Source organism: Ochotona princeps, chromosome 2 (genome assembly GCF_030435755.1).
Source record: "Ochotona princeps isolate mOchPri1 chromosome 2, mOchPri1.hap1, whole genome shotgun sequence".
In the NCBI taxonomy this organism is placed as follows: Eukaryota; Metazoa; Chordata; class Mammalia; order Lagomorpha; family Ochotonidae; genus Ochotona; species Ochotona princeps.
The window spans coordinates 47688805-47710916 of record NC_080833.1 but is presented as its reverse complement, the minus strand read 5'-3'; positions in this window follow the sequence as shown (position 1 = coordinate 47710916).

Genomic DNA, 22112 nt, shown 5'->3' with positions numbered 1-22112 from the left:
CTTTCCAGTAAGGCCCAGTGCCTCTAGCCATCTTCATCTTCTTTCCCCTTCCTCTCATTCTCTCTGCCACCTTTCTGCCACTTCTTTGCTCCTCCAGAAGCTACACCAAGGTTCATTTTGCTGTCCTGCTCTTTGGACCCTCTGCTAAAGAAAATGAGGTCAGGGTTAGCCCAGGCAAGCTCTCATAGCAGCTATCAGAGATGCCAAGTAGACATAGCTGTCCCAAGTCAAGGGTCTAAGAAATCTTGCCCCTCTACACTGTGATCCCTAAGATCCTCCTCAAGCATTCAGCCAATTCCCCTGGCCTGAGCCCTTCAGTATCAACATCCAGGAGAGAGAGATACGTGAACCCTTTCAAAGTAGCATATCCAGATTGGAACCTTTGGCTCTACCACTTTTACTCAGCAAGTTACTTAACCCTTTTAATAACAGTTGCTTTTTCTACAAAGTAGTAAAAATCTTACCCATGGTTGGGAAGGAAAACAAAACAAGATGTGTATTAACACTTCTAGAATGCTCTCTAATGTGTACCATGTACTCAGAACTTCATAAAATCTCAATTTTTAATCTCTTTTCCAAAAGAGACAATAGATATCTGCATATGCTTGTTCAAGTCAGTACAAGACATATGCAAGTGCCCAACACAGTAGGCTGGGACCAGTTCATGCTCCATTAATGGTAGCTGTTATTTTTACTCATTGAACAATTACAGCCTCTGTTATCAGAGAATCGAAATACTTTAAGCAAGTTGATAGCATCTATATCCACTCCTTCTTACAATGGGGACAGAGAAGTGCAGAGAAAGGAAGTGCAGAGAAAGGAAGAAATTTACCTGAAGTTATGAAGCTAGCAAGCTGAGTGAAGACTACTCTCAGCCAGATGTTCACTCACTGCATGAGTCATTAAGCCTCAGGCAGTGACAATAACAGCCATCAACCAACATCCTCCATGACCCACAGCACCCAGGGCAGCACTGGCCACTCTAAAGGCCCAAGAGACTTGCACAGGCCCACCAAAAGTGCAGGCAGATGGGAGAAATTATAAGGCAGGCACTTAGGAAGCAGTTCCTTTCCAAATCACATGTACCCTCACTGTTGCACTCTAACACTCATATCCTAAAAATTATTATTTAACATGCTTTCCACATCCGAACCTGACTCACTCTTTGAAATGGAAATTTGGGCGGTTTGGGTGGTGTTGTCCAACAGCCAGAAACAGGACAGTGCTTGCTGGTAGAACCACAGAACAGCCTTGACCTCGATCTAGGCAGGCTGCTGAGACTGAAGAGGTGGGGCCTCGGCCTGGGTAACCTTGACCTTGTGGGAGATGGGTCTGTTCCTGATATGGTGTGGCAAATTTCTAAATCTTTGCTGATGGATAGCATTTACTCCTCACAGAAAATGAACAACGATCCAGGAGTTTCCAATTGATTCCAAACCAGAACCAGCTGTTGGAATCCTGCAGCACTGATTAGGGAAGTTCACTTCCAGGTTGCGGTTTCCAGCTAAAGGAGCCCCTCTTTAGCCCCTGGCCCCCACTCAAAGCTGAGAGAGAGGTCCATGGAAATTGCAGTCTCTGCACCCAGCCATGCAGAGCTAGAAATCAAGCAGAGGCAGGAAGAGTGTCTGGAAAGGACAGCATCCATCTCTGGAGGACGTACTGACTACCAGCCAGTGAGCTGCTTCATCAATAGCATTTCTTATTTTGACAGCCCAATAACAACACTGATACCCTGAGATTTACAAAGTAGAAAAAAAGAGAGAGATGCAAAAAATCATGCATGATTCTACCCACAAGCCACTGAGTGGTGCTCTGTGCCACAGGTACCTGAAGCACATAACATATCATCTTCTAATGTTATCACCATATCAGACCTATGGTTTAAGTATCATCATCCCCATTTTATAGAGAAGGAGATTGAGACTTAAGGTAGTCAAGAAACTCCTCAACATCCCTCAGCTTGGGAAGTCCAGAACAGAGCTGTGAGTACCTGAACTTGGACATAAATCCAGTTCTTTCTGGCTGTAAAATCAGTAATAATAATAATAATAGCAGCTAACATTTGCTGACAGCTTGCCATATGCCTCTTTCTTCACTAAGCTGCTTTTCTTTTAAACACATGTTACCTCACTGAATTCTCATGGTAATTCTAAGCTGGGTGTCATATTTTCCCACTTCGACAGTTGAAGACACTGTGGCTCAGTAAACTAAGAAAAGTAGTATTCAGCAGCAGGCTCATTTGACCCTGGGGGACTGGTTTTAGCACTGTACTCTCTGGCCCTCTAAATATCATGAGGGCTCATATCGCTTGGTATGCGTTTCCAAATTCTCCCTTCTTCGGTATAATTTTATCGTAGTATGGAAAACTGGGAGCTAGCTTCAGACTGGCTCCAGGTTTTGTGGTGACTCGTCTGTCATTCTTTCCAACATCAACCTTCAGCAGCCACTGTAAAAAAGCATTTTCAATTTCAAACTTGCCATGTAAGCTATAAACAGACCATTAATTTAAACTAGTGTTGATTTTGTAGGCTATTAAAGATGAAATGAGTTTGATATTTACTAAGTTAAAGGAACATGAAGTTTATGGTTTTTAAATTGCTATGAGGAGGCTTAGTAGAATTTTCCCCTGTATATAAAAGTCAGAATAAATAGCACCTTTGACAATGTGTATATTCTTAAGCAGAAGTCTCTTGGCCTTGTAGATACCCTTTACAGCAAGATGAAACTGACACATCCAAAATGGAATAATGTGACCAATCACATATCCATCAGTTCATAGATGCTAAACACCCATTAAAGTAACTAAGTTCACTGAACACTCTCCAGGAGTTTCCAGTGAATATTTTTGCATTGGGGAAATCACTTGTTAATTTGTAAATATTAATCAAATGGCTCTATGTGCCAGGCACTATGCAGGTGCTGAGCATATAAGGATCTTCCAGAACCTTCAAGACGAGAGGGGAGGAGAGGCAAGCAATACTACACATGGGTCACCACTGATGCCACAGCAGGAAATGTCAGCCTCTAATCCCAAAGAGGTACAAAAGAGATCATGTAAGCTTTCTGGGGGAAGTGTCATCTAAGCTGATGAACATGAGGTAAGGTGGTTGGGGTTCATCTGTAGAGAGGTGACCAGGCATTCCAGATGAGGCATCTCTGTCAAGGTCTCGAGGGGGAGAAACAGTATTTATGAAGTGTTGAGAGAATGGGATAGATGGCATTGTCAGAACTGAGAGAAGGGTGCTTAGGAGAAACTTATTGGAGACCTACAGGTGGAATGCACAGTTTTTTAAAAGGACTGGAGGAGGAGGAAATATAAAAACTGTATAAGATATAAAAAAGAAGAAATCATGTTCAAGGTCATACTGAAGACACATGATATTGAAAGAAACAAAGCACAAATACCAAGACCACCATCACCATCTTCATCATGGCTAGAATGGCACTTATGTGGCACGTAAAACACTCCTGGCACCCAGTGGGAGATGAGCCTCCATGGGCACCTCACATTTGTACACATTTTATGATCAAGGCACTGAGTACCTTGTTCCCAAGTATCTTTTTAATGATGTTTAAAGAATAAGCGAGAAGCGTCTTCTTTTAGAGCAGAGGCCAGGTTCACTTGCAGCCCATTATAAAACTTGGGTTCTTTGACTTTGGTGTTCCTCTCCATAATGCAATCCACAGATGTCAGGTGTCATCTCAAAGCCCAATGAGAATTGGAGTGCAGGCAGGGATATAATAAAACACAGATAAAATCCAGGCTAATTGATTAGTATGCAAGTGGCATAAATTTTTCTACTTCACAGTTCTTGAAAGCTCTGTTCTAAGACCCTTTCCAGATTGAAGTCACTTAATCCTCTCAAAAATCTTGTTACACAGAAATGCTTATCAGCCATATTTGCATAGGAATAATGAAACCACCTCAAACTAAGTTGATCTTAGATTATAAAATTTTATAAAATGCACTAAGGAGTCTGAACCTTCTCCATTCAGCAGACATAGATAAAGAAGTGGAATATGAGGAAAATAACATTTCAAAGTGCTTCCCTGGCAACAGTCTATTAAACGGATTGGGCTGGGAGGAAATCCTGTTAGGAAATAAGCTGGCAAATTGTAGAAGGCAGAACCAAGATACAATATAGGCTTGAAGGATAGGTGAAATACCCACAGTGGAATTTCACAAGTCTAAATGTCCAGCCCTGAACAAGACTCTACCATACCAACAGCTCCAGAAAATTGTTGGAAGATGTGACTTAGCAGTGCAGCGCCCCACAGTAGGAAGTCAAAGGCTTCCAAGAACAGACCAAGTAACCTGGGGTGAGTCAGTGAAGGGCACATCTAGTCAGAAAGGCCACTATGACCCACAGCTGCATGAAAAGTCCAGTGTCAGGGCTGTGAAGCAACAACCCAGCTCCACCCAGACTCCTCCACGTCGATTTGAATCTATGTCTGGGCACCCCCCTTTGCACACAGCCATTGATGATATTCACTGAACACTTCTCTTCTCTAGGTTTTGCATCAGCATTTTACATTCATGATCTGATTTAAACAACCCAACAGATCTATGGGGCATTATGAACCTCACAAACACATCAGTAGCCTAAGTCCTCCTAGTTGGTAAGTGACAACCCTGGGATTGAAACTATGTCTAGAGGAATCCTGAAGAGCCCAGATCCTCACAGCAGCTGGGACCATGGTAACTGCTACTTTATGAAGAAGGCTGCCAAAAAGAATATCTTTAGGGAAAATGCTCATGAACGAGAATGAGTGTAGGCATTTGGCAGAGCAGTTTAAGATGCTTGAATCAAAAGAGGAATACCTTGGTGTAATCCTCAGCTCTAGATTCTAACACCAACTTCCTGATAATGCAGATCTGGGAGGCAGCAATAATGGCTTAAGTATTGCATTCCTGTCATTCATATGAGAGACCTGGACTGAGTTTCCCACTCCCAGATTCAGCTGGGTCCAATCATAGCCATGACAGGCATTCGAACAGTATAAAAGCAATACGCTCTCTCTCTCTCTCTCTCTCTCTCATACACACACTCATATATACACATTAAATATATCTCTCAAGTTGAAAAATGAAAAGATAGCTAAGAACCATGATGCTAGACACATAGAGGGCATTCAAGATTGAGGAGTCAAGTCATGGAGCTAGCATGCTGACTGTTCCCAAACGAGGGTCTACCACACAGAACCTGTGGATCCCGCAGTATGGTTTCCTAGGGTCACAAGGACAATGACTTCCCTTGGTGAAATTCATTCCTCCATCAATTTTCCTGCAAACCCCCTATGTGCCTTTTGAGACCAAGCCCAGGCACCACATCTCTGAAGCCTTGCCAACAGCTGTGATGCTTCTTTTCTGTGCTCCCAGGACATCCTTCCATCTACTCTCTACCCCAGGTAGATTATGGAAGACCCAAACCTAGAAGTGCCTCAAGGTGAGAGGCTGTACTGGATGGGTGTCAGATGGCGACAACCAGGAGATCCACTTGTAAATCAGAAAGCAAGCCACGACCTGTAAGAAACACAGAGGTCATGAAATATATCAAAGATTTGGGGAACCACAGGCCATGAGAAAGGCCTGGGCAGTGAATCAGCAGTCTGGGCCAAGTGAGAGGACACTCTGGAGGACAAGCTCTTGTGGTTTATTGGAGAGCTGCCTTGTGACATTCAGGCGTGGAGGGATAGTGGACAGGAAGGAACCAGATACCTCAGGCAATCAGTGTGCCAACATATCAACATCTCTGCCCTTCAGTGGAGACATTCTAGGCATAGAACTCAACAGATGCCCAGTCCATGCCAGTGTCTCTTCAGTGGGGGTGCCAATATACCACCTATGCAGGCTAGCTCTGCAAGCAAAAGATAAGGTCCAAAAAAGAAAAACAAATGACTAAATCAGACTTAGGGTTCTTTGCTTAATTACTACAATACCACTGACCTTGAGAGATAAGTACCAAGATAAATAGCATATAACATCACATAGCCAAAAAGTAAGAGGCTTGGAGTAAAGCCAACATTAGGAGAAACCCCAGCCCCATTTCCTGTGAGCTGCGAAACATTGGCCAGATGACTTCAACTCTCATAGCTTCAATCTCCCATCTGTAAGAAAGAAATTGCACAAAGCCACATGCAGTGGATCAGTGTAAAGAAATAGCCAACTTCTGAGAAGCTTCTAGCAGTCACATAGCAAGCGTGCCCTGGATCTTCATTCCCCACCACACTCACCTGAGAAGCCATTCAAAAGAAATAAAAGGACTGAGAGGCAGACAGGTGGGTGCAATGAGCTGTGTTACCACATCAGTCCTTTAAACTCCCTAAGCTCTGGGGGTGTGACAGCTGTGAATGTGCCTTGGAAACTGCAACGTGCTCTGTGATGGGTGGAACTGTCACAGTTACTAACTGTGCCACTCGGAACATACAAATGTGTGCCAAGAAGAGATAGCCAAAAACACACGTGGTCAGGCCAAAGTGCTATGAGTTTGGAGCAGGTGCTCAGAGCCTTGGGATTTGATTAGAAGAGGGAGTGAGGCACAGTGGCTGGAGGCACTACCCAAGGCTTCTTTCCAACAGGAGAATTGGGCTTCAGCTGGCAGACTCCACTTTGGAACAGGTGTTCCCCATCTCCCCAGATTGGGTGGATGCCCTTCCTTGGGGATTCCGCCCCTTTTTTCTCCCAAATCACCACCCTGAGTTGGACCCACCAACCAATGCTGCCATCTGCCCTCAAACCAGGTAGTCGAGGGCCATGTTTCTCCTGTACTGTATCCCTCCTGTATAAAGTGGGAGCCTTTACACTGTCAGAGCTGAATAAATACACCAGAGAAATGACCAGGAGGAAAGGGGTACACAATAGCAAACAAACAGCAAAATAAAACTCCAGGAAGGTTTCAGAACCACTACAGACTGCTGGTCCCCCAGAGCACTTCAGCACAGAAAGAGGTAAGACCAAAAGACATCTGGGTTCAGTCCTTGTGTCCTGGAAACACCAGGGCTGAGAAAGCCAGAGTTTGGCCAGCATGGCCTTCTATTAGCCATACTCCATCCCCTCCCTGCATCTTAGTGCCAGCTGCCCAGGGCCTAGTGTTTTGTCTACGTACGGGGGCACCTCACATGCACACAAAGGGGTACTCAGCACCCCTCTTATTTATCGCAATGCAGTGTATCCAAACTTTGTAGTTCAGTTTTCCTGCATATCAGAAAGGTAGGCCACCAAACCACCCTACCCCATCTACCTGCGCTTTAAAGACACAAACCCCAGTGGCTCTGAAGTGTGTATTCTTTTGTCTGTCCAGGGCCAGACACAAGGGTTCTATTCAGGACTTTATTGTTCCTTTTCCTCAGCCCTATGGATCTGCTTCTGAGGGAGCCTGGAGGAGTAATTACTGCTCTACAGAACTTTGAAGGCTGACCAGCTATGTGGCAACACAGGTGTCAAATGTGATGATGAGTACTAATAATAATTAATAGCAGCAGAGCTCAGCCATTTGGGAAAGGGAAAGAACACTGCCACTACTTCCCAGCTGCTGAGGCTTCCCCCATTGTTAGGTTTTGATCTTGCTGGGGAAGAAATCGTGACAGGAAGTGGTGATGGTTGCAGGAAGGTTGGGCTGTGCATCTCCTATGAAGAGTGAACATTGGGAAGTGTGCACCATGAGTCTAGTGTTGGAGGATTTCCGGAGGTGTCTGATCAGGCTTCAGTGGTCTGGTCTTACTGGCCTGTTTCACATGCTGATTCCTCTACCTAGAAGGCCTTCCTCTTACCTGGGATACTTACTTATTTGGGATACTGAATTCAGTCAGTGCATCCTTTGGTCTATACTACATGCTCTAGGTGCCTCAAACGTCTCTTCTTTTGCATTTTTTTTACTTATTTCAGAAGCAAACAGATGTCTGATCCATTGGTTCATTATCCCAAACACTTGTAAAAACCAGGACTAGACCAAACCCAAACCAAGAGTAAGGAATCCATTCCACGTTTCGCATGTAGATACCAGGCACCCAAGTATCTGAGCCATCACCTGCTGCCCCCACCCAAAGGTGCACATCAACAAGAAACAGGAATCAGAAGTAGAACCATGACTCAATACTATGCCAAGTACCTAATCCTAGAATTCTCCCTATGTAGCACAAATACTTATTTAATTTTTGTCCTTCTTGCTATTCCAAAAGTGTCAAACTTGTGTTAAGAACTCATCTTACCACATTCTGTATATTAAGTTTGTCAAAGTAGGGAATGAATCTGTGCATTGCACCTGGCCAAACTGCAACTCAGCAAGAACTGTCAAGCTTTCGTAAGTGCCATCCGTGAAAAGTCCCCTTGGACACCCCTAAGCAGACCTGCACTACTAAGGTTGGGGTCTGCTTGGGAATCACAACTCTGTGGATATAGTTCCTTTGGGTACCTTTCAATAACAAATTTCCTATTTGTGAATGTAAAGAGGCATGGCCAAGGCTGCGCCTTCTCTGCCTTTGGCCACAGGGTGTGCCAAGAGGAATGCCCACCTTTCACCATGGCGGTGTGTTCAAAGTGTGTCAATGACATAAGCCAGGCCAACCACAGGGCTTCAGTGAGATTTTTCTTCCTTTAGCTGTAGGAAGAAACTTCATCTCTGATCACATGCTGTAAAAAAAAAAAAAAAAAAACCTAAGCTAAACTGTACAAACACCATTATATACTTTCCCTTCTATTAGTGACTAAAAGACACGTAAAAAGTTGTACACCAAACCTGGAGCTTTGGCAGTCACATGTAGGGAGCTCAGACAGAGCAGAAGAGAATAATAAGAGCAGGCAAGAAGGAAGAGTGAGCAGATAGGAGGGCGTCATAGTGCCCAAGACATGCACAGAACTATGGAAAAGGTTGGCTGCTATCTTGACCTGCTCCTGATATGTCTGAGCAAACGAAGTCCTCCTTTTGGCTTCCAAAACAAAAACACTATATCATATTTCATTTATTCGCACTTTGATCCACAAACTATTTAAAGATAGCATCCTTCATTTGTCTTAACTTTCTGATCTTAAGAGTTTTTTTTTTTTCACTCAAAGCAATCTCTCAATATAGATTTGGAAGGGAAGCAAGATAATTACAATTCATTCATTTTACAGATACTGTACCTGAGCTCCATGAATCAAACAGACTGAGCTCACATGACTGGTGAAAGCAGAACCCAGAGTGGAATCTAGGTTTTGTTGTTTTTTTCCCTCCATTCTCCTAATTAATCTTGTGTATGGGCACTAAGGGGCAGTTTGGCTACTTGGGTTCATAACTGTCCAACAGTTTCTTATTATGGGTAACTATACCCTTTTTAAAAACACAGTACAAGAACATACGATAAAAATATTCATGAGAGGTAATGGAAGTCAGAGGCCATGATAAAGTTCAAGGGTTTTTTTCTAGGTAGGAAAAAAAAATACACTCGGTGTCAAAGGGATGCCAAGATTCTGATTTGCTTCTAGGGAGGACAGAGATTGTGAGTCCACTGAAAGGAGATGCTGGTGCATCCGGTGAGGAGCCTCCGGTGAGGAGCCTCCGGTGAGGAGCCTCCAGCAAGTTTAGGAAAAGGCAGATTACGGAAGAGGAGATCGAAAAAGTGCTGCTTTCATTAGCTGAGGTGTAACAGGAAGATGGGGAGTTGCAAATCATCCCCTCTAGAGTCAAACCAGAACTGAGTTCAAATCTGATGTACATCAGTCACTTGTTAATGCCAGGCAAGCCACAGTATCACTACATTTCTCTGTATCCTTGTTTGTAAAATAAGAATAACACCTTCTTTCAAAATGTGTATATGCATGAGTTGTGAATGTAACAGAAGTTCCCGGCAGTGTCTGGCCCTTTGCAGCACATTTGTCTTCCCTCTCCCTCCCAGGAATTATGTTCACTCTGTCCTTTCTAACCAGAATCCAGCAGGAAACACCTGTGTGCCCCAAGGCAGGCTGGGATGTAGTGCATAATGACTCAGCAACTGGACCCTTCACCCTCTGGCTCCAAGCACTCTTCCTATCTTACTGCCCTTCCCCCTTCTCCTCCCATGCAGCCCCTCGTGATCTGAAAGATTTGTCCTTCTTTGGCCAAACTGTAATCTCCCAGCCTAAACCTCAGTGTATTCCAAGTAGAATGCTTTCCCACTGAGTTTTTTGCTGCTTGGCTATGACCTGAAAGAGACTCTACTGGCATCCTCTCTGCAAAGAATAGTATCTCTTCCAATAAAGAAAAGAGAAAAGGAAAGAAGCAGAAAGGAGGATGGAGAGAGTGTCCAGGATGGAAAAATGAAGACAGAAAATACAATAGACTTTCTTGCTACAAGAAATATATTAAGAGCTACAGGAAAAAAAACTAGATCTCATTAAAGAGCATCTTTACTAATTACAGTATCCAACTTCTCCCTTTTCACACACACACAACCACTTTTCTGCTATCACTGAAATGCTGTATAGCCTTTGAGAATCAGCTCAAATACTGTTTTATTTTTATTAATTAATCCATGTATTTGATTAACATACATCAGATCCCAACCATGTGCTGAACACTGGGCTGGGTGCCAAGAATACAGTCCTGGACAAGTCAGATCTTATCCCTGCTCTAATGAAGCTTAGAGAGTCCCTTAAAGGTAGTATTTGTCTCCTCTTTTTGCTGCCCTAATTGCTGTTACTGCTATAATGATCACTGCTTTTATATCTCTTTATATTTTTTTAAAGTCTATGAATCAGTGCGACCAAACCTTAGTTTTCTCGGGGTTTTCCTCGTATTAATATTAAAAGTTCCAGAGCCCAAGAAATCCATCAGTTCCAAGAAAATTGGAACAGTTGCTCATTCTATTAAAAAATCAATACTAAACAGCAACAAAAGTATTCTATGAATATACTCAGTTGTTCATTCTTCAAATATTTATTGCAAATTTACTTAAGATTATTATAGCTAGTCACCTCTGTTTGATGCAGTGGCTCTCCCACTTTCATGTGAGAGGCCCCAGGGGTGGGGGGCCCACATCTTTTTCAACCTTGTATTGCTAAGCCCCAGCTGAGTACCTCCCCAAACAAATTTCATGCAAACCACTGTGTTTACACTAGTAAACATTTCAAGTTTATGTAAATCAACTTTAACGAATGTGTTTCGACAAGTTTTAAACAGAGATCTCAATCTAGAGACTAGAGTGTTCAATAGTTACAAAATCCATTAACAATTCTCAGACTTGTCCAGCTATCTCAGCAGATGGGGGCAGCTCTCAGCCAGCTGCACTGCTTCAAGGTTATAAATGGCACATACACCAGGACTAGAATCATCCAGTCCTTAGTACATCTCTAAATAATCCTAGCAATAAAGTTGATCAGCTGGGGAGACTGGCATTGTGGCCTATTAGATAAAGCTGCCTCCCACAGCACCAGCATCCCATACGGACCCAGGTCCAAGTCCCTGCTGCTCCACTTCTGATCCCGCTCCCTGTTAATATGCTTGAGAATGCAATAGAGAAAGACCTGCCTGCTTAAGATGCTACACATGTGGCAGACCCAAAAGAAACTCCCATCTCCCACCTGGTCCAGCCCCAGACATTGTGGTCATCTGAGAATGAACCAGTGATGAAAGATCTCTTTCACTCTCTCTCTCTCGCTCTCTATGTAACTTTGCCTTTCAAATAAATAAAATTTACTTTCAAAAACAATTTAAATAAAGCTCATCTGCTAACAGATTATAAATATATATCTATGTAGGTTCCAATCATTGACTGTAATCTTTCTAACTAGATACACAAACACACACACACATTGACTCCTATAACTCATATCTCTTATTCTCATTTCCCATTTATATATTTCTCATTTATATACATGCTTAGTATTTTCTTAGACATTTTAATAGTATCCTCAACTGTGGCCACAATGATAAGATTTTAGAATCCTGAACATTGCTTTGTGAATTTCTCTCAGTTTACTTCCCTCTAAAGTGCCTGAATCTGAGCAATTCTTAAGACTAACAATTCTTGAGACTCATCTGACTAATAAAATAAGAATATCAGTTCTACTTTATTCCTATTTTAGTAAATTCTGAGGATCTCAAACACCTCAACTGCTTCCCTAGGCCTCAAGCAGGAAGCTGGAAGGGAAATGAAGCAGCTGGGATACGAACTGGAGCCCATATGGGATCCGGGTGCATGCAAGGCAAGGATTTTAGTCACTATGCTACTGCGCCAGGCCCTGCTCTGTAGGTTTTCGAAAGCTTGTCCTATTTTACATTTTTTTCAAAGAACAAACTCATTAAGTCAGTTATGAATTAAACTATTTTGTGAATTTTCTGATTTACTTATAATCTGCCATTTTTATTGTTTGGTTTTTCTTGATTTGTTTTGCTACTCGTTTTCTAAATTCTCAAGTGAAACAATTGCATTTATTCTCACTTTTGAGTGTAAGTGTAAAAGCTACAGTTTTACCTCTGACTATTGCTTTGGCTGCATTATATATTTTTCATATTTATTGTTCTTGGGCTTTTTTCCTAATTCATTTGGGTTTGTTTTCGAATTTTATTTTTGAATTATCAGTAGTATCATCCTATCATCTCAGCACTATAGACTGAATTTACTGATCCCAGAGCACCCATTGCTTTAATTATGTTAACACTGGAGAACTATAATTTTCTTAAATAGGTTTTTCCTTAATAAATACATTATGGCTGAGAAAAAAGTCAATACTTATTTTCTAATTCTGAAAGCATCAGCCTCAGGACATCAGCAGATTTGTTTTAGATATAACCATTTGTCATTGGGTGAATTACTAAACTACTATCATATCTTCCTCCAACGTCACCAAGAACTAAAGCAATAAACAGTCCTCCTGAAAAGGGAAGTGTTACCAATATTGCTCAAAGGCTCTGTCCTTGGTTTATGAGTGCTGTTCCCAGGGTTACCATCAAAACATCTGGCTCTCCTAAGGCTTAACGCAAGACTCAGTTTTTACCAGAAGCCTTCACGCTATCTCAAGATGAAGAATTCTCTTTTCTCAGATGATATGCATGTCCCACAAGTCAAGGGTTTAGCTCTGGCTCTCAAAGTAGGCCGTGCAATTTAGATTATCTCCTGGCTTATACTCCTTTTCATCCCTCCTTCTACTCTGGCAACTTTCTTCTTAAATTAAATAATGTCAATAAGCACTATGATTGTTTGACTAAAAATCTTACCAGAAACTTCCTGAGAGAAAGTATAATAATGAAATTTAAGGTCCGGAATTTTAAACAACCCAGTGATAAATTCAAAAGCTTTTAAAATTCTTTGGAAAGACTGGGACCGGGGCCATGCAGCTAAGCCCCTTCTTCTAACATCAGCATCCCATATCAGAGCACTGGTTTGAATCCCAGCTGCTTGGCTTCTGATCTAGCTTCCTGATAATGTTCCTGGGAAAACAGAGGAGGATGGTCCAAAATACTTTTTTAAAAATTTATTTATTTATTTTGAAAGTCAGATTTATAGAGACAGAGGAAGACATGTGCTTGCGTGCACACACAGATTATATCCTCTGGTCTACTCTCCAGACAACTGCAAGGGATAACAGTGGGACAAGTCAAAGCTGTAAGCTTCATCTGGATCTCACACATGGGTGATAGGGGCGCAAATGCTTGAACCAACTTCTACTGCTTACTGCTTTTCCCAGGCCATTAGCATGGAGACAGATCAGAAATTGAGCACTCAGGACATGAACTGGTCCCCACATGAGCAGATGACATCAGTGCTAGCCAAGTGCTAGCCCCTGAGGCCCAAATTTCTGAGCCACTACCACTCACGTGGAAGCCTAGATGGTGTTCCCGGCTCCTAGTTTTGCCCTGGCCTTGCCCTGGTTTTGTGGCCAGCTGGTAAATGAACCCATGGATATGGATGGCAGCACACTGTCTCTCTGCCTTTCAAATAAATATATTTTTAAATAAAATACTGAGGCTAAAACCCGGATACATGCTTTGAGGAGAAGGAAAGCCTCACATATTGAGGAATGATTTTTATGGACACAATGAAATAGAAATGGCATACCAGAACTATGTGTAGGTGCATGTTCGGCCAAACATGGGGATAATGGCAATGGAGTCCAAAGCAACTGTAACAGTGTGATATCATATCTGTACAATGTAATTCAGATAACTCCACCATGCATGAGCTGATGTGGTGCTCAAGGCAAGCCTGTGAGAAAGCCAAGTCAGGCACCATTATTATTATCAGGATTCAGAAAGATTGGTTAGTCTGCCCAAGGTCACACAGCTATCAGGTAGTTGGACTGGAATTAAAGTCTTAATCTTCTGATTCACAGCCCATTTTTCTTTACAGCTACCCCACACTGATTTTGGAGTTCTTGAAATAAATCCCTGGCCACAGTTACCAGCTTCAATGGCCTAGGTGTTCACTTATGGAATACCTTTTGGATGTCCATGTGCTCAGAGGCCATCCCTGCCCTCAGGGGACTCAGGCAGGTCAGCTGGAAAATCCACTGTACCCAGACCATCACATTTGCTGCAAGAATTTTGAGAGAATTAAGATAACAAATAAGGAAGATAAATAGCATTTATTGAGCACTTACTATGTATCCTAAACACTTTGAACATGGAATGGGTTACTGTATACCACATTGCTCAGGTCACAGCTAAGAGTTGAAGAACTGGCAATCATTTTATCATGTACTTTTTAAACAAGATCATGGAGTGTTCTCCACAAAAAAAAAAAGAAGAAGAAGAAGAAGAAGAAGAAGAAGAAGAATATTTAAAACTGATGTAGTGAAAGAACAACTGGTCATCTGGAGAAACAAAAACAAAAAGGGACATTGATTTGGGGGTTGAAATGACCTGCCCTTTTCTTGTTGTAGACCTTCCACGCTGGTTGTTCTCCTCAGGAGACAAGTGCAGTGAGGTCATCAGCAGTAGTGTGCACCCTGGTACGTAGGACTGACGTCCCACAATGCAAGGTGTTGGAGCTAAGAAAGACCAAGGGTTCCTGAGAGCCAGGGAGGATCACTTGGGCAGAGCCAGGGCAAAGGCCTGGAGCCTGAGCCAGTAGGCATGGAGAGGCAAGGAGGGAAAGCACTGCACTTGGGCAGCCAGAGACAACAGGAGAGGAAAAGGAGGGGCCTCCAGTTAGAAAGCAGCAGAGGGGTGGACTCTTGCCGAGCCTGACCCAGGCTCCAGGGTGAGGCACCAAGTTTCCAGAGCTATTTGTTTGTAGCTTACATTTTTCCTGAACAGAATCCAAAGCCCTTTGTTTTCACAGACAGCACCATAGTTTCCAAAGAAAAGAAAAACAGACTGATTGGTCCAAGGGCTTTCCCTGAGAAATAGCCTGATGGCTCCCAGCCAAGTCAGGGTTCCTTCCACCAACTGCAAGGCTCAGAAAACAGCAGTGTAGCCGGCTGGAATCTTCCTCTGGTCCTGCTAGAAAGCGGGGATTTGAAGAGATTCCCAGAGAGATGTTTAAATGCTGTGAATGCCCTGTTGGTCTTGCTCCAATTAAACCCCTCTTAGAGGATTCTAGAAAGCGGCATATGGTAGAAGTCTCTGTGCCCTGCAGGCCCCTTCCTCCACTTCCCTGTTTGGGATTCTCCTGCAAAACTGGCCTGAAGAGTCCTCTCTGAGCTTCCCTCTGGCAGTGCTGTTGTCTCCAGCCTCCGACCCTGACACCACACCAGGAAGGGGACGGGGTGGGAAGGGCTTTGACTTCAGTGCTCCTCCAGAGCCATGAACCCATCCAACTTGCAGGCACCTCGCTGGCTGTCGTGTCACCACAGTACCCCTCCCCTACCCCTAAGGGCTGTCCTGTGTCATCCTCACCCCATCTGTGAGCCAGGGCTGAGCCAAGGAGGGAAGAAGCAGACACCGTGTGAGCAGGGAACACTGTCTGTTACCAACTTAAAAATAGAAAATAAAATTTACTGTCAGACTTTTTATTATTATTTTCACCATACACAGGTAGTTAAAAGTGTTGGGGATAACAATTTCTACTTCATCCTCCCAGCACTTGATATGGCAATCCTATGGCCACTTTCTAGTTCCTCTATTACAGTTACTAAGGCCTACTGTGCACCAAAAACCATGCCATCCATTTTGCAAACACTCACTCCACTCTTCCCATCAACCCTGAACAAGCACATCTTACGCACTTCTAGTTTGTTATTTGACAGATGAAGAAACTGAGTGTCAGAGTTGTTGTGTGATTCATCCTGGGTCCGACCATGAGGAAGCAGTACAGGGAAGTTCAAACCCAGATCAGGAAGGTGCTGGTATTGTGGTGCAATTACTTAGCTGTCACTTGAAACAACAGCAACCCCTATCCAAGTGCCAGTTCAGGTCCCAGCTATTCTGCTTCCAATACAACTCCCTGCCAGATGGCAGGAAATGATGGCCCAAGTGCTTGAGCCCCTGCTACCCCGTGTGGGGCCAGGATGGATTCTGAGTTCCTGGCTTCAGCCAGGCCCAGCCAGGTTTCTGTGGCCATCTGGGGAGTGAACAAGTAGCCTGAATCTCTCTAATTCTTTCTCTCTTGCTCTCTGATGCTTTGCCTTTCAAATAAATACTAAAAAACAAAAACAAACAAACAACAACAACAACAATGTAGCTCAGAGCCTTTGCTCCTTCTCCTGGCACCCACTGAGCCACTGGACTGTGACAACAACAGGACATCCGCTCAGTACAGGGGGCTAGAATGGCAAGCCACACAGCTACACTTCTTTTCCTTAAGGAATGCACATCCTACTGGAGAAAGGAACTCAGGCAACTCAGCATGAGTCAGCTTAGCACATGATTAGTAGTTTCAGGAATAAAACAGACGGTTGGTCGGTCTGTTTAAGACCTGCCTTAACATCTTGGTTGGTCTGCCTTAAGATCCAAGGGAATAGGAGAGTTGGCAAGAGAAGCAGTTAACACAGATCAGACTCATACCAGATGCTGTTGCAAATAGGAGACACATGCTCTCCTGCTTATCACCAACACCTCTGAGCTCTCATTGTTCTGGGAGCTCAGAAAGGTTAAGTGACTCACCCAGGGTCACACCACTAGCAGAGTACAGGATGTGAGTGAAGGTGTCTCTGGCTCCGAACCCCATGCTCTGGCAACAGTAGCAACCTGTTGAGGAGCGAGTGAGCAAGTCAGCCCATGAGGTCTTTCCAAGGACTAGTAAACCAAATGATAAGCAAGAGGACAAGGAAAAGAACTGGGAGTTCTTAGTTTCTTTGGGAGCCCAGTCATTTACAAGCTGCTTTCTCTTCCATGATCTCATTGAATCCTATGAGTAGGTACAGCAGGGATAATCTCCATCTACTGATTTTTTTTTTTAAATCTGAGGTTTTACTGGAGTTCCAGGACTTTCCAGAGATCACACTGGATGGCTGCAGAATCTATCATCACTTTGCCATACCTCCCCAATGCATTATCATGTGTAGCAGTGCAGCACAGCACTACACAGCATCTGAGTCTTCAAACAACCTGAAGAGGCAGCCAAGGCAAGGATGACCCTCCCCAGTGGGGAGGCACACACCCAAGAGGAGGGACTGAACTAGAACTCAGGTGCTCAGAGGAGCACACACTCTTCCTCTCTATCTGCAGCACAGAACAAATCATTCACTTATCCACTCTGCAACAAACCTGAGCCTGCTTGTCAAGCACTTGGGAGTGGGTCTGTCTTAAGAAGCCCCGACACCACTGCCAACTCTTAATATTAAAACCTGACTTCCTCAGACACTCAAGTCTTCAGAGAACCACCACTCCCAGTCTCCAACACAACCATATCATGAACAAACTTCTTTCCTCCACCCTTTTCCAAAGTTCCCCTCAAGTTCTAAAGAAAAGTGTAAGATCACTCCTTTGTAAACAAAAGCCCAGATTTCTGCATCAGTGCTCTATAATTACAAGGACTAAAACAAGCAAAGGAGAGGCTGACTGACTCGCAGATCCAGAATATCAATTATGCATTGTCCAGCCTGACCTGGTGTGCTCCTGGAAGACACAAGCGGTCATCTTCACTGTCTTAGGGTTCTTGCAGGCACCCAGGCAGGGCCCCAGAAAAACAAGGCAGTGAGTTGGGCAAAGCCGCGGTCTGGGAACTTTGAGGTGTTCTTGGAGAAAGAGTCGAGGTTAAGTGGTTAGGCAATAGTGGAGATCACATAGTTTTTGCAGAGTTGATAAACAAGGCAGAATATGACTCCACATCGTTCTGCCTGTACACTGCACTCCTGCTCTTTCCGAGTAACTGGTGTGTTTATCTACCCTCGAGGCTGAGTAAGAACAGAATTAAGAGGTTTCAGCACCCTAAGAGGCCTAGGACTGTGGCTCTCCCTTAATCTCTCTGGCCCTATAATTATGGTATAATGAGTGCTACACTTCCCCTAAGTAGTGTAGACAAAAGGAGCAGATCATTCTTCTCTTTGAGTCTGCCTCCACTTCAGACAATGCCCCCGTTCCCTCTAGAAGTCTGCAAAGTTTCTCTTTACTGTCTGTGGAGTGGGATGGGGGGTAGGGGTGGTGGGAAGAACTGGTAAGGCTGCCAGTGCCACAGCTATTCGGTGGGAGGATGGACAGGTGCTTCTAGCTTTGGGTGGAGATGACCTTGCAGTGCAACCCACACTCCCAAATCCCTCAGCAAGATCAAGGTGAAGCTACTTTCTACATTGTCCTGACACCCCTCCAGCTATGGTGAGAGTAACTTGTCCATTTTAGTGGAAATCATCTTGGGATCAATCTGGCAGGTCCCTTTTAAAGAAATAAGCACGAAAATACCTCTTATTTTCAACTTGGAAACAATAACTTCATTCTATTTGGATCATTTACATACATTTCAAAGATTATATTATTCTTATATTTTACTCTACAGTTCTTGATTTTGTTCCTAACAGCAATGAAAATGTCCTGGCTCATAGTCCACACTTCACTCCTCCATTCATTTCTTCTACCATGCACAACTGCATTGCGCTGCCATGGCTGATTATATCCCACACCCCAAAGTGTCCTTACATCCCAGTACCTGTTGGAAGGAACACCCTAGAACCCACCTCGGCCCTTGTCCATGTCGTCACTTCAGTCATCTTGCTGCTCCTCTCACATGCCTGGTATGGTCCCTTCACAGGGCCTTTGCACTGCATTTCTCCAGGTCTCCACTAGGTCTCCTCCCCTCCTTCACAGCCCCAGGACTGTGCCGAATGCCATTTCTTCAAGACCCTATCCCAACTGCCTTATCTAAGAGATCGGTCCACCACCAACTCTGTCTGTCAGTCTGTACTCCGGCCCTTCATGATAGCTATTGCTATCTCAACTAATACACTTATTATTTACTTATTTACTGTTTTTTTTTCTCCAGGAAAATGTGAGTTCCACAAAAAAAGACATTATATCTGCCTAATTCATTGCTATATCCATGGTGCCCAAAACAGCAACTGGGGGATAGTAGCCTTGCAATATATGTTTTGAATAAACAAAGAATGAAGGAACAAATTTACACTTGCCTGGGCTGTTATTTATGGAATAAATCCTTTCCAGGGAAACTACAAGGACAATAGAAACTGATACATCTGCAACTTCAATCCCATTAGCAAGTTTTCAAGCTATCTGTGGATCAAGAAACTCTTTACCTCAAAACCTCTAGTGGTTCCCTATTGCTTCACTAAAAGATAGTTTTCCGTGAGCATTTACAGCCTGAGCAAAGACTTAGAACTTGCAGGGATATACACATCCCATGTCAAGGTGCCTGGGTTCAACGCTCAGCTCCGGGTCCAGAAGCCAGCTTCCTGCTAACGCACACCTGGAGGCAGCAGATGATGACTCTACTAGCTGAATCTCTGTCACTTACACCGGAGACCAGGCCTGAGTTCTAGGCTCCAAACTTGAGCCTGGCTGAGCCACAGCTGTAAATCAGCAGATGAGAGGTACTCTCTTTCTCGTTCAAATAAATAAGCAAATGCACAGAAGTTTCAGAAGACAGAGGCTTATAACGGTGTTAATGTTAGCAAGCCCTGCAGACAATTCTGTGCAGACAGATGTGCAAGACAATCAACTCCTTCTTTTGGATATAGGGAAGAGACCAGAAAAGCTACCTAGAAGAAGCCCAAGATTGTTGACTAGGAGACCGTTAACTATTACCTTCCCATGTACATTAGCAGGGATCCGGATCAAAAGCAAAGCAGTGCTCCCATATGGGATGTGGGCATTCCAAGCAGCAGCTTAACCCACTGCGCCACAATGTTAGTCCCTTCTCCCCCTCCCCCCGTTTTTTTTAAATCTAATTTCTTTTGTATTTGAAACTCACTCAAAAAGGCTGTGAGGTTTAGGGAAAAAAAAAAGCAGAGAAAGCCGGGCAGCTCATCATGAGGTTCTTTGTGACAGACCTCTGTGGCATTTAGGGACATCAGAGCAGTGCAGTGAATCAGACAATGAACTTTGAGTTGGATCCGAACTGCAATCCAGACCTGCCCCCTTGCTTCCTGAACAAGTTAGCTGACTTCTTGGGTGTTGGCTTCAGCACAGTATCTTCCCCATGGGCTTCCTCTGAGGTTGATTTGAAATGATGGACTTGCAAGCAACTGGCACCTAGTAGATGTCAACTGAATGTTATGTCTTCAAGGGTTGTCTCCTGTCTCAGTCCCTAATCATAATAGCATCCCTGTGAATAACCACCCCAAGCGGGGAGTTCTCCAGTCTCATTTACAGAGAAAAACTACAGATGTAACACTCCGCTGTCAATATTCACTGAATCACCTCCACAAAGTTTTTTTTTAAGATTTATTTTATTTTTATTGGAAAGTCAGATATACAGAGAGGAAGAAAAACAAAGAGGAAGATTTTCCATGCACTGATTTATTCCCCAAGCAGCCGCAATGGCCGGAGCTGAGCCAATCCGAAGCCAGGAGCCTGGCGCCTTTTCCGGGTCTCCCACGCAGGTGCAGGGTCCCAAGGCCTAGGGCCATCCTCAACTGCTTTCCCAGGCCACAAGCAGGGAGCTGGATGGGAAGCAGGGCTGCCGGAATTAGAACTTGCGCCCATATGGGATCTGGATATGTTCAAGGAAAGGACTTTAGCCGCTAGGCTATGTTGTGAGGCCCCTCCACAAAGTTTTGACCCTCAGACCACAACCAGAATGAATAATGGGAACATAGGGTATGCTGCCTGAAAACACACTGGGTTCAGAATCTTTTTAAAATTTATAGCTGCCTTTTATTACTCTGGAAATCCGCACTTTTTTGTTCCAGACTGTTATGCTTCCCGAGCCCTAGCCCCAGCCCCCTACTCCCTTATTTTCCACATGTAAACCACGTCTTCAAATGCAAAAGCCAAGCTTAAAATCATCATAACATTCAAGCCTTGAGTGTAATGTACAGCTTGCATGTGCATCACAGGAAGATCTACAGTCTTTAATGGCTTCAGCCATTTACAGCAAGAATTATCACAGGGATCCCAAATAGGGAGGGTGTGAGAGGGAGAATTCTGGAGCTTTGACTAAAGATGCTGTAGTCAGAAGCTGTTTCAGACATGATTAAGTGATAAATGCAGTAAATGCACCCTCATTTCTGGGAACCCCACAGCACAGGCAGTAATTCTCAGAGGCAGAAGCAATTATCATTATTAGAATGTTTAAACCTTAAGCATGGGCTGCTGTAGTCTATTTAGCTGAAAGATTTCTAAGCAGACAGAAGGGAAAAGTTCTGTGTGTGAAGGACCAGGAACACCTAGAATACCTCACCTGCACACTCCGCGGAAGCACTGGTAATCACAGCCAGAATAAATAAATTTAAAAACAGAAACACAGGAAAACGGGAACTGACCAGGCTGAGCACCCACCATGTGTAACGTGCCTTCCTGAATAAAGCAGAAGTGCACGAATGTTTGCACCAGTGGAAGGAATGCCAGTGAGCTCAGAGAAGAAGCCCTAGCCTTTGTTGGCAGTGCCCCATGCTGTAGGGACTAGGAACACAAGGCAGGGGGCTAGCTTTTGTGGATTCAAATCCTCTTTAGTAGCAGTGTGTCCTTAGAGCAGCACTTACATTCTGAGTACATAGGAAACAAGGCATGAGTGACACCCTTCTTGTGCTGTCATTGCAGAATTAAGAGAGTTAATAAGTGCAAAATGCTTCAGACAGGGCAGGCCAAGAGGTGAGTTGCAAGTAT